Here is a 15,758-nt window from a genome sequence, read left to right on the forward strand (position 1 = left end):
GACTGCGAGTGACGAGGCGCCGACACATTGCGGTTCAATCGCGACGGGGCTTGCAGTGTGCACGGCCTGCTCGATAACGCGATCCGCTCCACTTTTTCCGCCGCCCCCTGTGTACAGTGTACACACACCGTGCCGAAACGGACAGCCCACAAACGCACTGCTTTTGTTTTTGCAGCGGCGCCGGCCCAGCGCCCTCTGCAGACCGATTCCGAGCGTCACTCTGTCTCTCTCGCTCTCATGGGGCGTCCCGTATGGGTGCGAGGGAGACAGAGAGACGAAAACGACTCTCGGAATCAGTGTGCCGGCTGACGCGCTGACGCAACGGTGTGACGATGCGCACCACTTTATCCGCCCTTAACGGGGCGTGTCCCCGGCGCGCATTTCTTTCCCCGCAGTGTTTTGTTCGTCATGAAGAGGCCGAGGGTGAAAGGAATAGCGTGGGTACGGGCTGCGGCGCGGCCCGCGCGGTCCGCGTGAGAAGGCGCTTAGATTATCCACGCATCCAGCGGCATTATTCCGAGATAATAAAATATGAGAAACTCGTGATAACGCCGCCTGACGCCGCCTGACGCTGGCGCACACAGCCTCGACGCGAGAACACGGGGCGGCCGGGGGAGTTTTTCCAGGGCTCTTTTTCTGACCCGCGCTGCTGCGGGAGGCCGCACAGTGGGCCAGAAGCCGGTGGAGGCGGCCAAAACTCTAGACGCGTTTTGAGCTCCAGAGTCACTAAATGGGACTCGAACCGAACGTGCGACCCCACCAATGGATTCCTCGTTCGGAGAGCAATCCATTGGTGGGGTCACGCGTTCGGTTCGAGTCCCATTTAGCGACTCTGGAGCTCAAAACGCGTCTAGAGTTTTGGCCGCCTCCACCGGCTTCTGGCCCACTGTGGGCCGTCGCTCTGTCTCTGTCGCACACATGGGGCGCCCCGCATGGGTGCGAGAGAGACAGAGCGAGGACAGCCGCGCTCGGCATCAGGCCGCGGCAGGGCCTAGCGCAACGCGCGCAACGCGTGGCTCCGGCTCGGTTCGGCACTTGAAATGCGCGGGTCGTTCGCTTTAATTCTGCCCCGCATGACTCGACTGGCTCTGCTGGCGCGGGTCGCAAATCACCCCGCCAGGCTGCCGTCGCGCAGTGTGCCAAACGCCAGCAACGCCGGGCGGGGGCCTGACCAGCGGCCGGCCTGGAGTAGGTAGAGCAGAGCCTAGAGGCGATGGGTGCAGCAGCAGGCTTTCTTTCGTCGCTCTGTCTCTCTCGCACCGACACGGCACGCCCCATGAGTGCGAGAGAGACAGAGCGACGAGGGCAGCCTGCTTTGGACTGGACAGGGCCTCGGCCTGCTCCGCCTCCGCCGGGCGCAGAGCGGCGCAGAGTGCACCGGCCACTTCTTTTGCCGACACTTTTTATCGGGGTGACCCGCCCGCCGGTCCTGCAGCAGACGGATTCAGAGAGTCGTTTTCTTCGCTCTGTCTCTCTCGCACTCATGCGGCGTCGCGTACAGGTGCGAGAGAGACAGAGCGACGAAGAGACTTTCGGAATTAGTTTGCTGGTTCGTCGCAGGGAGACCCTAAGGCAACAGGCCGAAACTCGAGCCGGACAGTGGCAGACAGACAGACAGACAGACAGACAGACAGACAGACAGACAGACAGACAGACAGACAGACAGGCAGACAGGCAGGCAATTATTTCAAGTGCGCTGGGCTGGGCTGCGCCCGGAGCAGGATATTGACAAGCTGAGGCCGCACTCCGCTCTACGATCCGAACCAGGCCGGCCCAGCCAGGTCGGGGCACTTTGGTCGCCGGCGGTCACTCCCTCCGCCCCACTGGAAGAAACTATGGAACTTTACGAACGTGTACGAACTGGCTGCCCCAGAACCATCAAACCGACCGACCGACCGACCCAGGGCACACATGGCCAGGCCAGGCCAGGCGCGGAATCGGGTGAAATACTGAAAGGATAGAAACTCTTGAAACTCGCAATCAGCTCCGTGCGGGTCTGATTTATGTCCAGCAGGCACGCCGCCGCCGTGCCGCGGACGGAGCAGCGCTTTCGTCGCTCTGTCTCTCTCGCTCTCGAGGAGCGTCCCGTCAGGGTGCGAGGGAGACAGACAGAGCGCGAAGCACCGCCACGACAACAACGGGCGGCAACGGGCGGCACGCCGCCTTCGAGGCTTTCCCACGCCGGCCAGGCTGGCCAGGTCCATCGCGGCGTCAAGTGTGTGAGTGTGGCCTCAATTCGATAGTATCCACCAGTTGCATTATCATTTTCTTCCGCAACCGTTTCCTACCGTGCGTTTAGTCCGTTGAGTAGTAGACACTTTGGCCCTTGCTTTTTTTTCCCTTTTCGTCGCTCGAGGGTCCTGGTCGGTGCCGCCGTCGTCTGTGCCATGCCGCGCGACACATAACGAGACTTACATTGCCCCGGCAAACTGGGGCACTCGCAAACACGCACACTGTCGATCTTATTTTCCCCTCGACTAATTGCGAACACGGGGCATGGGCATCCTCTCTCTGTCGATCGGGAGAGAATGAATGGGCCGAGAGGTTTCGCAACAGTCGCACGAGAAGAAGAAGAAGAAGAAGAAGAAGAAGAAGAAGAAGAAGAAGAAGAAGAAGAAGAAGAAGAAGAAGAAGAAGAAACTTACTTTGATTGTTGATTGATTGTTTGATTGATTGATTCATATCCCAGGTAAATTATCTCAGTATAGGTCAGTTCAGGTCCTGCAAGGCTCAAGGCTTGTTAGCAGGTGTCGGTTTGAAACACGACGAGATGAGAGTATACAATATAACTTCTGTAACGAAGAAGAAGAAGAAGAAGAAGAAGAAGAAGAAGAAGAAGAAGAAGAAGAAGAAGAAGAAGAAGAAGAAGAAGAAGAAGAAGAAGAATAAGAAGGCGCGAGGCACAACACGTGTCTAGTTACCAGGCCACCCATCGTGTCGCTCGCTGCACCTCAAACTCATAAATTAGATGGTGGCCACGCGAGCCCCCTTTGGGGCCCCTTCTCCGGAGCCCCTCTGGAGCCACGCGCGCGGGGCCCGGGGGGTGTGACGAAACGCGTGGCGGCCACATCAGCGGAGAGTGGTGGTCTCTCTCACCTCTTGACCAGCACCGTTTACTGTAACAAGAAATGTAGTAATCGGAACCACTTTCCCACTTTTTGGACCGGATTGAAAGGTCAGTTACCGCGCGTTAACCGGCCGGGGCGAATTCGCACTACTGGGCGCCTTGCCCTGGTCAGGGTCAGGGTGCAGCGAGAGGCTCGCGCTCGTCGGAGCTCTGCTTTCCCAATTCTAGTGTATTCATGGCACCCGCGCGCGAACGGATACAGGCCTCGCCAGCGCAACGCGGTCGGCAGAACGGCGGTGGGCAGGCAAAACCGTTTTCAAGGATAAACGGCGGCCATGGCCAAAACGCTCCCGGCGGCAGTGTAGGCGGAGGTGCACGCCAAAATCCCCGGCACTATAAGGCGCCGAATTTGTGGCGTGCCCCGAAAGGCGTGCTCCGCCCATGGGCGACTTGGAACTTGGACCAGCCCGGTCCAGCCCGGCCCAACGCAGAGTGTTCACTAACTGTTCACTAAGTACAGACTTACAAATACATATCTGCAGTACACACTTACGTACTTAGGCAAGTACACACTTACAAGTGCATACTTTAGCAAGTACACACCTACCTCAGTGCATGCTGAGATTACGGGAACATATGCTAGTTGCTAGAGTCCTTCAGCTTTTAAGGGCTCTGGCAGTTCTTTGTAAGTGTGCACTTGCCAAAGTATGCATTAGTAAGTACACGTTCTTGGCCATGCCTTTGTGCGCGTTGTGTAGTGTGTCCTGCGAATAGGTTGGGGCAGGTCGCACTACTCCAAGGTGCACCGCTTCAACGACAGCGCAGTTTCCGCTTTGTCTCTGAGACTGACGCGCCGCGGCCAAAGCAGCGCGTAATAATCCGTTAGCCGCGTTCACGGGTTTACGTCTCGTCGGCCGTTTCGCGTCCATTCAAACGAAAACGAAAGCAAATGCAAATGAGTCTCGCCCCATGCCGCTATTCCTGGCTCGCTGCCGCGGCGGGGCGGGGCGGGGTGGGGCGCACCTACCTCACCTTTGCTTCACGTGTGTCCGCCACATTCGGAACTCATTTCAATGTCATTAGTCGACAAGTTTGGGGCCGCCGGGAGTTGCCAGTTCCTCGAGGAAAATGGACTGGCCGAGCTCACGGCGTTTATAGCACCGGGATTTGCTGCGGATCTGTATATCCTTTCTTTTCTTCTTTTTCTCGTTTTGCGCTTCTTGTCTTTGCCATGCCGAGCAATAATGCGAATCGTGAGAACCTCGCGAGAAACGACCGACGCGTTTGTTTTCCTTTCCTGTTTTCTTGGAGGCGTTTTGGTCTCACTTCGCTTTTAGAGAACACGATATGTGCAGTGGCGTGGGACCGTGCCCGACTGTGCTTGCGACTGTGCGCCCCCACCGCGCTCGGTGCCGAACCAAAGTGTTGGATCGTGTGCGGACTTTGGTGGCTACACCCTGGGTAATCTGATCCTAGCCGAGAAAAGGAATGCAAACAAGAGTCATGAAAAATACCGAAGGCGTTTGCCGGCTGTCCTTGCCGATCGCGCTCCGAAAAATGACCCGAGGCGAGGTCTAGGCGACGACGCGGCCAGTGTTGTCAGGGAACCAGGCGACCAACCGGCAGAGAGATATATAGAGGCTGGTAGGCGACGGCGACAGTCGGGTTCAGGGCAGCGCGGCAGAGGTGACCCCAGCCTGAATCAAAGCTGATCACTTCGAACAGTGTTGTGGCTTTCCTTTTAGGAAGTGCCTCCGCTGCTTTATTAAAACGTCGGTGTGAAATTATTCTACGCCTAACCTGACCCTCCCGCCAGGCAGGCCGCGGCCGTGGAACGCAACCATCCACACCTCGAAGCTCGCGAGGGAGCTGATTATCATAAATCCGTTTATCAATTTCAAGCTTGGAGCAGGCAGCGCAGCCTAGGGCCACAGCGGTTTGGATTTTGTTCTTGTTGTTTGTTGTTGTCCGTTGTGCCCGAGCGAGTCGCGGCCCCGCCTATCCCTACGTCCGTCACGAGCCATGCGCAACATTATTGCCATGCGCCCAACCTGGCGTCGTCCGTCCGTCGTCCGTCCGTCGTCCCGGCCGCGATACGATAGGGCCGTCCGGACGGACGGACAGACAGACAGACGGCAGTCGCACACAGACGGGCCCGAGAAAAAGAGACGTTATGTCACTTGTGGAGCGGTCAGCCACAGCTGGAGGGGCCTCCCATCCCCCCTGACTGTCCTTTCGTGGCGACGATGGCAAATCGTGAGCGTCTATTTGACGGCGTGCCGCGGCGCCGCGGCCCATTTGACCGCCGCTAGTTCCTTCGTTTCCCGTCTTGTTTTTGTTTGTTTTCGTTCGGTTTTTTGTTATTGCGATCCATCGGTCCCGTTCGATTCCACGCGGCGCGAGCAGTCCGGCCGGATGGCCGTCGTCTGATATCCCAGCGCCCTTTCACTTTCATCCGAGTGTGCTGTCACTCACTGCGATCCCCACGCACACACACACACACACATACACACACGCGCGCGCACACACACACGTGCATGAGGTGTGCACACATATAGCGACGCAGTCATACACTCACGCACACACACATACTCGCACGCACTTTTCGCCTTGACCCGTGGGAGGGCGCGGCGAGGCGGGGCAAAACCACACACTGCATTGCGAGCGTGATGTACGGTGGCACGGCGCGGTCCTTGAGGGCGAAGGGGCGCCCCGGCAGCCTCGGCTTGCCTCTGGCTGCCTCTGGCATGGCGGTACGCGGCGGTGCGGTACCGCCTGCATGGGAAAAACAATGCCCGAGCACAGCCCGCTTTGACGGCCGCGCTCGCCTTCGCGCGCCTTCGCGCCAAAACTCGGAAAATGTAAACAATCCTCCCCGACTGGGCTGGCCGGGCCGGCTGGGTCGGCTCGCACGGCGGCGCGCGTCCTAACCTCACTCCTCACCTGAAGGGTTGCCCGGGGGGTTCCTGTTGGAGACAAGGCTTCGCTTCTCGGGCAGCTTCCCCTTTATGGAAAAGAAGATCCCCCCTCTCTACTTCACTTTCGCTGTTGGTCTCGGTTCCCGTTGACGCCTCGCGATAGCCGTGCTGTCGTTCGGTCTGCTGACTGATTCCGAGAGTCGTTTTCGTCGCTCTGTCTCTCTCGCGCACTCTTACGGGACGCTTCGTGAGTGCGAGAGGAACAGAGCGACGAAAACGTCTCTCGGAATCAGTCTACTCGCTGGTGGCGGAGCTGTCCATCTTCAGCGTGGCCAGTCGACCAGCCGGTCGGTACCGCTGTTTGAACTAACGCGCGACTCCTGTCTTCGTCTTATTCCTTCCGCTTTTTTCCCGTCCGCACTTGTCTCTCTTTTTCTCCCCCTGGCATTGAATGACAAGAGTCGGTGTTCGAACACACGGCTCACTAATGACGAACCACACTGTGTGTGAAATGGCGCGAAACCGCCCGCGAGTCCACCACTAGATTCCGCTTTCTCAAACTCCCACGTCCTCGTCTTTTTTTCGTCGGAAAGCGGCGGCGGTGTTGCTCGTCTCCGAGAAGTACTTTGGAAGTTTCTTCTTCACAGCCGCGCTCGCTCGGTGAGTTACCCTGCTCGGCTACTCGGGAGCCCCGGGTTAACGTAACGGTGTGGGGGAGGGCCAGGTGCGGATCCACTGGGGGGCAAGAGGACACCCCTTTGGCACCTCGATAGCCGCCTGAAAGGTAGGCAAAAAAAAACATACTCCTCCTCTGTAAGTTGGCAGTGAAGTGCTACTTGCCCCCTCAAACGCCGCCCCTGGATCCGCCACTGGCAGCTCGCGCCGCGTGTCCAGAACATTATCGCACCGCCGAGCGCATGCGCCGCCAAACGGGCCGGAAGCCCATTTCTGAGAAAACGCGCTCACGGCGTCTGTCTGTCTGTCTGTCTGTCTGTCTGTCCGTCCGCCCGCCGTCCGTCTCGTAGCGCGTGGACGCGCATGACAGCAATGGTTCCGGGGACTCGCACCGCCGTATAACAATCGGGCAGTAAACCGCTGCAGCCGCGTAACAGCGGGGCGGGCGTGGCGGGGCGGGGCGGGGCGGGGCGGGGCGGGGCGGGGCGGGGGCGGGGTGCGGCGGGGTGCGGCGTTGCGTCGGCAAGGGGTGGCGCGGCCGGCCTCGGCGGCGGCCTCGGTGGTGGCGGCCGGGAGCAGGGTGCGCCGAATGGCAAGCAGCAGGCCTTGCATGTTTTGCATGCTTTGCATATGCGGCTCACGGACCACCAACGAGGATCGTCGGGCTAGCCGGACCAGTGACAGTCTGCTGCCCCGAAAAAAGTGGGCCGACATAAACGTCTCCGTCCGCGTGCTGCTACTCTGCAGACTGATTCCGAGAGTCGTCCTCGTCGCTCTGTCTCGCACCCTCAGGGAACGCACATGAGTGCGAGAGAGACAGAGCGACGAAAACGACTCTCAAAGGAATCAGTGTGCTGCCACCGCGTCGCTCTGCACGGCACCCGCGTTGAGGTCTCCGCGGCGGCAGGGCATCCCCATGCATTAATTCAAAGGTGTTGGCAATTAATGTCGAATCACGACGGCGGCAGGTCGTGCGTGGAGCGAGACCAACGCGGCCTTCCTTTGTGTTTAAATAAAGCAATACCTGGCGGCGGCCATGGAATCAGCAACGCGAAGCGCCGCCGCGGACGCCAATCGCGCTCATCAGGGCCTCCTCCCGGACTCCCTCGCCGCAGAGACTCGCTCCGAGAGTCGCTCCGTCTCTCTCGCACCCACGGGGCGCCCTGCGAGTGCGAGAGAGACAGAGCGACGACAACGACTCTCGGAATGAGTCCGCTGCCTGCGGGACTGCGTGAGTGCCAAGGAGGCGCGCCCTGGAGCCCTCAAGGCGCCTGCCGGCCGACCAGCGAGTACCAACCAGGACGCTCAAACATCACACTTTGGGCCATTAACGTTAATACTGTCTCTCGTCACTCCAAGAGGTACAACCCAATCTAAATTTAAATTTAAGATAGGCTCATCCTTATGCGAAACTTTTCTATCTTTAGCCGTTTGCGAGATGCAGAAATAACATGTAATGTGCGCCCCAGTGCCAACTTTACGAAAACATATTCAATCTTTTATGTTTTTGACGGTGGCCGTTACGGGTCGGTTACAGGCTTTCCACCTCATTGTAGAAGTCCGTTACCTTTATGCGTAACTTCCCGGACAGTCGACGTTTAAGAGACGCGGGCAGCCAAAGTTTTTGTCAAGTTGGCACTCACTGCCGCCATTTCTCCGGAAGCCGTGATGCTGTGACAAGGAAACGGCCTGCACCTCCGGGCACGTGATGCCCCGGACCGGCCGGGGCTGGGCCGCCAGGCCGCCAACATGGGCATCGCCGGCACCGCGTACGGCCGAGTGATTCGGAAGAGTCGTGTCGTCGCTCTGTCTCTGTCGCACTCATGGGGCTCCACACATGAGTGCAAGAGAGACAGAGCGACGAAGGTATGCGCACGCAACAGAAACCTGAAGCAGAAACTGCGTGAGGCCATTTCGAATGCAGCCCCAGCACACCAGCTGCTGCAACTGCACCAGGGACACCGGCGAGGCAAGGGGGCGAAATTAGACCAGCGATCAGTGTGTTTGAGCGGGCGCGTGTGTGAGTGAGTGTGACACGCAGTGCGCGGTGCATGAGTGCTGCATTCAGCGGCTGCAACCCACGGTGAATGGCGCACCGCACCCCCCGGCCGCACCCGCGCACCTGCAGCGGCCTGCACCGCGCCCCGCCCGCCCGCCCCGCCCCGCCCCGCCCCGCCCCGCCCCGCCCCGCCCCGCCCCGCCCCGCCACGCGCCGCGCTCCAGCCTGGTGGGGCTGGGTGGCCCCCGCGGTGGGGCGGGCGGACGGCGGGCGGGCCTGGAGGGGCCCGGAGAGGCCTGGGCGCGCGGGCTTGGAGGGGCCCGGCCAGTCGCCAGCAGCCTGAAGCGCAAGGCAGTGCCAAGGCAGTGCGGTCCCCGCCAGCGGTGCTCCGCCATCCAGACACTGCAGTGAAAGTCCAAGTCCCGACCGGCGAGGGGAGTCGAACCCGAGACGCGCGTCCGCGAGTCCTCGCGCGAGTGTCCCGTGCGCGCCGCGCGCCGCGTGCTTACAGTGCCCAGTGGATTACAGTGCCTGTCTGTGTGTGCGTGCTGCGTGCCAGTGTGTGAGTGCGTGAGAATGACGATGCGTGCCGGTGTGACCGGCGGCGGCACGGCGCTCGCGCTGGCCGTGCTGGCCGTGGCGGTGCTCGTCGTGTCCGAGGCGTCGGCCGGCGCGCCGCCGTCCGGAGTGCGCCTGCCCAGGGGCAGCGGCGCGGCGCGCAGCAGCGCGGCGGCGTACGGCGCGCGCCACCACCCCACCGTGGCGGCCGCCGCGTCCGCGCCCGCGCCCGCCGTCCAGGTCGCGCCCAACGCCACCGCCGTGCCCCGCGGCAACTTCACCGGCAGGTCCTCCAGCGCCAGAAGCAGGTAGGCAGTGGAGCCGCACGGCGCCCAGCCGCAGCCCGGCCGAGGCCGCGTGTCGCTGTTAGGGCCCACGTTTTCCATAAACAAAAGCCGCGACGTAAATGGCCACTACGCGCTTGCACACACCCACACACCGACACACGCACACCGAATCCAGCTCACCAACACGCCGCCCCGCCGCATGTTCCAAGGGCCGCGCGTACTAGCGCCGCCGGCCGGGACCAGGACCGGCCCGGTTCGGCTCGACCGTGGAGGATAGGTAAGGCTGAGGCACTGACCCGCATACGCAGCCACCGTGCCCATGCCCTACCGTCACCGGGGTCTCGGCAGTCTCTTATGCAAGGCGTAATGAGAAGGCAGCACACACACACACACACACACACACACAAGCCAGACGCCCACCCACACAAACACACTCACACACCCAGAGCAGCCCTTGACGGTCTCACATGCTTCGTTAGTCCTGCTAAGGCCCTCGAGGCGTGCGGCGCGCGGGCTTTGCAGGGCCGAGAAAAAAAGGGGGGGGGGCACTTTGCCGCAGTCCTTACCGGCAGCGCTCGGCCGCGACACTGGACGGGGCGTTGTGATTGGCTGAGCGGGCCGCGCTAATTCGACAGAGGCGGCGAAGTCGAGGCCTTGGCCGTGCAGCACAGCACGCTTGTTGTTCCGCTCTTTCTGTCTCTCTCGCACCTGTGCGGGGCGCCCCGCGAGTGCGACGGAGAGAGAGAGAGAGAGAGAGAGAGAGAGAGAGAGAGAGAGAGAGAGAGAGAGAGGAGAGAGAGAGAGGCCCGCGATGTCCGGTCCGGAGTGAGTCCGCGGGGGTCCGGCCGGCGCGGCGGTTCCGGACGCGTGACTCCGCAACAAGGACGGAGGCGGTTCGTTTCGGAGCGGCGCGTCTCCAAATGTCAGGGATGCGCGCGGCGCGGCGTCCACTGACTCCTTCCTTTTTTCGGCGGTGCGCTGACCACACCGCGACACGCGCCAATTAATTAACGACGAAGCAGAAAGAAATGGCGATCGCAGTGTGTGGCATCGGCCGCCACCATCATCGCCGCGGCGAAAATGCAACGCCGCCTGTCCCATTAAAACCCCTCTCAAGGGGAGTCGCGGGACGAACCGCGAACACCCAGGGAGGTTTCTATAGTGAACGCGGCTGCACTGCCAAGAAGTTTGCGTCAGCACAAAACGATGATGCAGTTGTGGGGACATGTTTGAATGGTGCCTGTTGAATGGCAGCCTGCCAGATGTTTAATTTCTGGACTGTAAAATTGTTGTTCCCCTAAGACATTTCGTCGTTGTTTCCACTCGGGATTTCTGCGCACTGGTAAAAGCAAAGCGTAGCCCTACGCTTCCTTTAAGCTTCTAACCTAAGCATTTAACCTACCTAAACTAAGCATCTAACCTTACCTAACCTAAGCATTTAAGCATCGAACTCCGCTCGGAAACCTCACGCCCTTCTTGAAGCATGCAACTACACTTCAAGGCGATTCCCCCATGCATTTAAATAGAAGGAATAGAGCGCATGTCCTGTTGTTCGCTTCAAGAAGTGCGTGAAGCGCACAGCAAGGCGTTACAGTGAGTACGCCTCAGCGTAATGTCACGTTTTGCCAGTGGGTGTAACCGCGTGACCGTGCGACCGGCATAGGCGTGACGCCTCCCGACTGCCGCCGCGGGCTCCGGAGGCCTTGCTCCAGGCCCTGCCTGCGTGGCCATGAGGGTTCCCGAGCCGCGCCCCGCGCCCGAAGCCCCGCGCGCACTCGTACACACATACCTCACGCGCGGGGGAAGATAAGACGATTCGAAACGTTTCGATTCTTTGATTGGAAAGGCGAGCCGAGCCGAGTGCCGCCGCGCCGGCCTAGATGCATTTAAAAGCGTACTAGCCGCGTGCAACGGGCGCGCGGCGACGCAACGCAAGGCGCCTTCACGGCCACCCACACACGTTTTCCGTCGCTCGGTGGGTGGCTGCCGCGCCCCGCCGCCCCTCGGCCGCCCCGAGGCACTTGTTGGCCGAGAGCAGCAGCAGCAGCACAGTGCGGCGCGGCGGTCCTTGAACAGCGGGCAGAGTCAACACGCGTGCACCGGCAGGAACAACCCGGCTGAGAAACGGCCGCCGTGCGTTCCCATATCCGTTCCTTGCAGGCCGGTGCAAAATAAGCGGCTACCGTGCCTCCAGCAGAAGGCGCGCCGCCCTGCGGTGCAGACTGCTGATTCCGAGAGTCGTTCGCGTCGTCGCTGTCTCTCTCGCGCTCGCGCGGCGTGCCGTAAAGAGAGAGACGGAGCGACGAGAACGGAAACAGTCTGCTGCCTTCCCAGCGTGCTGCCGACGTACGCGGTCCGCCGGCAAGCCCGTCTAAGAGGAAAGAGATTGAGGCCGGTAATTCTATGCAGGCCCTTCGCAATTTCGCCGCTCCCGAACGACCCTTCGCAATGATCACTCTATATTCATGCCGGCGTTCCTAGGCAACGGCGAATCATTAACATTTATACGACTTGATAACTGATCGCTGGCCGAGCCTGGCACAGCCCGGCACAGCCCGGCCGAGCTGAAACACGACCGACCTGACCTTCCTCACACAATTACTTTACTTTCGTTCCCATTATTTGACCGAAGGGAACAGAGCGGCGGAGGCGGCCCGACTACGGCGCCACGCCCAGTTTGCCACGAGGAGAACATTCACTTTGCGTCAGTCGTTGGACTTGCTCTGAATGCCGAGATTGCCTGCTGTATTTAGAAGTGGCCCTGTGGGCCAGAAGACCGGCGGAGGCAGCCAAAACTCTAGGCGCTTTTTGAGCTCCAGAGTTGCTAAATGTGACTCGAATCGAACGTTTGACCCCACCAATGGATTCCTCATTCTGAGAGCAATCCATTGGTGGGGTCACACATTCGGTTCGAGTCACATTTAGCGACTCTGGAGCTCAAAACGCGTCTGGAGTTTTGCGCCTACCGGTCTTCTGGCTCACTGTGGGCTGGTGTTCAGCGACCAGGCTTCGCAACCTCGCCGCGATGAAGCCGCTCGGCGTATCAGAATCTTTATAGACACCTCCTCCCTAAGAGAGGCCCGGGCACGCCCTCGGAGGGCAACGGCTCTGCCTATCTCCGCGGCACGCCGTTTACACCCCTAGCGGAACCGAGCGGAAGAGGCCAAGAGATTTTTTCCGCGTCCTTAGGTGAGTCATGGCGCGGAATGGATCCATAGAGGCGATACGGTGATAGCGGCGCGCGGCTCCAGATGGAGATGGGGACAGGTGTCTGGACGGGGCGGCCCGGGACGGCCCCAGCAGCCCCGGGGGCCTGTCTGCAGACGGGCCGGCCCGGCCTGGCCGCCAGGCCGCGGCGCTGCGGGGTAGCCCACTGTGCGCGGTGCGCGGCGGTGCGCTTGCACAGCGGTCGACAACCACGTCTGTCTCTCTCGCACTCGGAGTCAGTGCAAGTATGGGCACTGGGATGACAGCCGCCCCGCCCCGCCCCGCCCGCCCCGCCCCGCCGCGGTGGCGGCGGTCAGCCTGCCGTCACAACACGGTGACGTCCGCCGCGGGGCGGGGCGGGCGCGGCGAGGCGGGGCGGGGCGTGGCGGGGCGGGGCGGGGCGGGGCGGGGCGGGGGGGGCGGGGCGGGGCGGGCGGCAGCCCCGTGAACTTTCCAGGCCCCGCAGCGCGGCCCAGCGCGGCTGTGGCCGCAAACACCACCGCCGCGGGGCCCCACCCGGGCGCGCGGCCAGAAGGAGGAAAAAAGCTCCCTTTCTGGGAGCGTGGCAGCAGTGCGGCAGCCCGGCATGTTCCATGGTCCAGACAGGAATGTGTAACGTGGCCGCGCCGGCGCGGTGGTGGATCGCCAGGCCAGCGGTTTCGTCGCACTCGGCCGGAGTGGCAGATGTAAACGATTGTGTTGTTGTTTTCGATCAGCTGCTGGTGTGGGCTCGGTCCGCCCCGGCTGTGGGAACGGAGCCGCTGTGGTCAGGCAGCGGGCGCTTTTTCGACCGGGGCGCTCGGTGGGGTGCGTTCTACGCGTTCTACTCGCTGGGCGGGGCGTCACCGTCGTCCGCGGCGCGGCCTGCTCGCTTCGACTTCAACCGCATCGAACGGAACGCCAACCGGGTCAGCGACCACTGCGGACCACTGCGGAGCGGACTTGCAGTGCAGTGCCGCGCCAAGCCGCGCAGACCTCGCCGGCCCGCACGCCTCCGCGCCGGGCCCGCGGCAGACTGAGTCGTTCTCGTCGCTCCGTCTCTCTCGCACCCATACGGGCCGCCCCGCGAGTGCGAGAGAGACGGAGCGACGACTCTCGGAATCGGTCTGCTGCTCGGCTCGTCACGCCCGCCGCCGCATTCTCGCGTTGTGGCGCGCGTTGCTCAAAAGCCAGTTTAAATCGAAGCGACGGGAAATTAAATAGATCGGCTGCACTGGCGGGCGGGCAGGCAGGCAGGCAGGCAGGCAGGCAGGCAGGCAGGCAGGCAGGCGGGCAGGCAGGCAGGCAGGCGGGCGGGCAGGCAGGCAGGCGGGCGGGCAGGCAGGCAGGCAGGCAGGCAGGCAGGCAGGCAGGCAGGCAGGCAGGGCAGGACAGACCTGCCGCAACAACCCGGTGCCCCACTCTAGGTCGGGATGAAAACGAAAGGAGGGGGAGGGGTGACGGGGGCAGGCTCACCTGTCCTGTCTCCCGTCTTAAATGATTTATTGTCCTCCTTGCAAAGTGAAAAAAGGACCCCCAGCGCCTCGGCGTGCGCGGTGCATGTGGCTCCGGGGAGGTCCGTCGCATTTCTCCGCAGGGTTTATTAAAATGTATGTAAATTAGGGGGTATTATGACGGTACGGTAAAACAAGAGTTTTTTTCTCTCCTTTTTTTGCTTAATTTTTGTTTGGTTTGCAAGGTGAAATACCGATGCACTAAGAGTGACGTTTTTGCCGTTCCTCAAGTAACAGTGAGAGGCTCATGCTTGTCAGAGCCGTTCGTTGAGCGTCCAACCTTAAACCTTAAACCTGGAGGCTGAATGGAATAAAGTCAAGTCGTAAACGCCGCTAGTCTTACCCCAGCTTGAGGGCTGGGCGTTGGCGCTCCTCGCTGCAGAGGCAGGCACGTCCAAGAAGCACGACCCGCGGCCCACCAATCCAGGCACTTTTCTGCCGCCAGACCGATTCCGAGAGTCGTCGCTCTGTCTCTCTCGCACTCGACGGGCGTCCGTACGGGTGCGAGAGAGACAGAGCGACGACTCTCGGCATGGGTCCGCTGAAAGGCCGGACCCGATCACGCGCCACTCTCTTGCTCGGAAGGGTTTGGCGGAGAGAAGGGCCGGCGACGCAAAAAAAAAAGAGTGAGTTTTAAAAGGAAAGACGGCCGGCGGCCCGGCCGTTTCCTACTATGATTCCGTGAAAGCTCGCGAGCCGAGCCAAGCAGCGCCAAGCAGCGCCAAGCAGCACCAAGCAGCGCCATGCCAATCGCCTCGGATTGCATGACGAGGAACGGCGGGGCGCGGTGCAGCGTGACGCCGGCTCGCCCAGCCTCACTCTGTGCGGTGAGTGTCGTGGTGGTGTGTGTGTGTCGTGGTGGTCGGTGGTGTCGCGCGTTGTGATCCAATTCCAGTAAGAGTTGACCTTACAAGTAGTAACAACCCCCCCCCCCATTCCAGCATCTTACCCTCACCCCAGCCCCAGTCCCCATGACCGTGAACGCCTCCTTTCCTTGGGTGGGCCTTTACCCGAACGTCAGTGACCCTCCACCCTTTTAACATGCTCTAACACACAGTGTTAGCACTATCTAAGTGACGCTCTGTTGGCATATCAGAATTGGGAGGTCGGGAAGGGAAACGCTACAATGAGGGATCCTTACTACTCTTGGAGACTTGAATGCAGGGTTCGACGCCCAAAGAGCTGCCACAAAGTTTGGCACACTGCGCTGCGCCGCCGTCTCAGCTGAGCCCACCGAGGCTTGGTGGGTCTCCACTGTGCCTCATTTATGGATGGACAAATTTGTACACAGCATACTTCCGCACAAATAGGTCGATACTTATGTGCGACTAGCTGACACCTTAGAGTGTCTTGTACCAGTCTATGTGTGGTTTCAAGTGTAAAGGTAGCATCCACTGTGTGTGGCTAAGCCAGCCGGCGGCAGGACGGTAAACAGGGCGGCGGGCAGGACCTCCTCGGCGAGCTTGCGTGCGTCCGGCGGCGCGTGCGGCGCGGCGCTCCGCTTCTGGAACCGCGAGATGCCTTCCTTGAATTCGATTCGGCGGTTATCTCCAG

At 61.1% G+C, this 15,758-nt stretch overlaps 1 protein-coding gene across 1 annotated transcript in view; it reads left to right on the plus strand.

The window, feature by feature from the left end:
- Positions 1 to 9,485: 9,485 nt before the first annotated feature.
- LOC117653986 (angiopoietin-2) overlaps positions 9,486 to 15,758 on the plus strand; it is a 114,381-nt gene continuing 108,108 nt past the window's right edge. Inside the window, exon 1 of the mRNA XM_034400085.1 lies at positions 9,486 to 9,525. The gene's annotated coding sequence lies outside the window, so the exon portion shown is untranslated. The remainder of the gene's footprint in view (positions 9,526 to 15,758) is intronic.

This window comes from Thrips palmi, unplaced genomic scaffold (assembly GCF_012932325.1).
Source record: "Thrips palmi isolate BJ-2018 unplaced genomic scaffold, TpBJ-2018v1 HiC_scaffold_8, whole genome shotgun sequence".
Classification (NCBI taxonomy): Eukaryota; Metazoa; Arthropoda; class Insecta; order Thysanoptera; family Thripidae; genus Thrips; species Thrips palmi.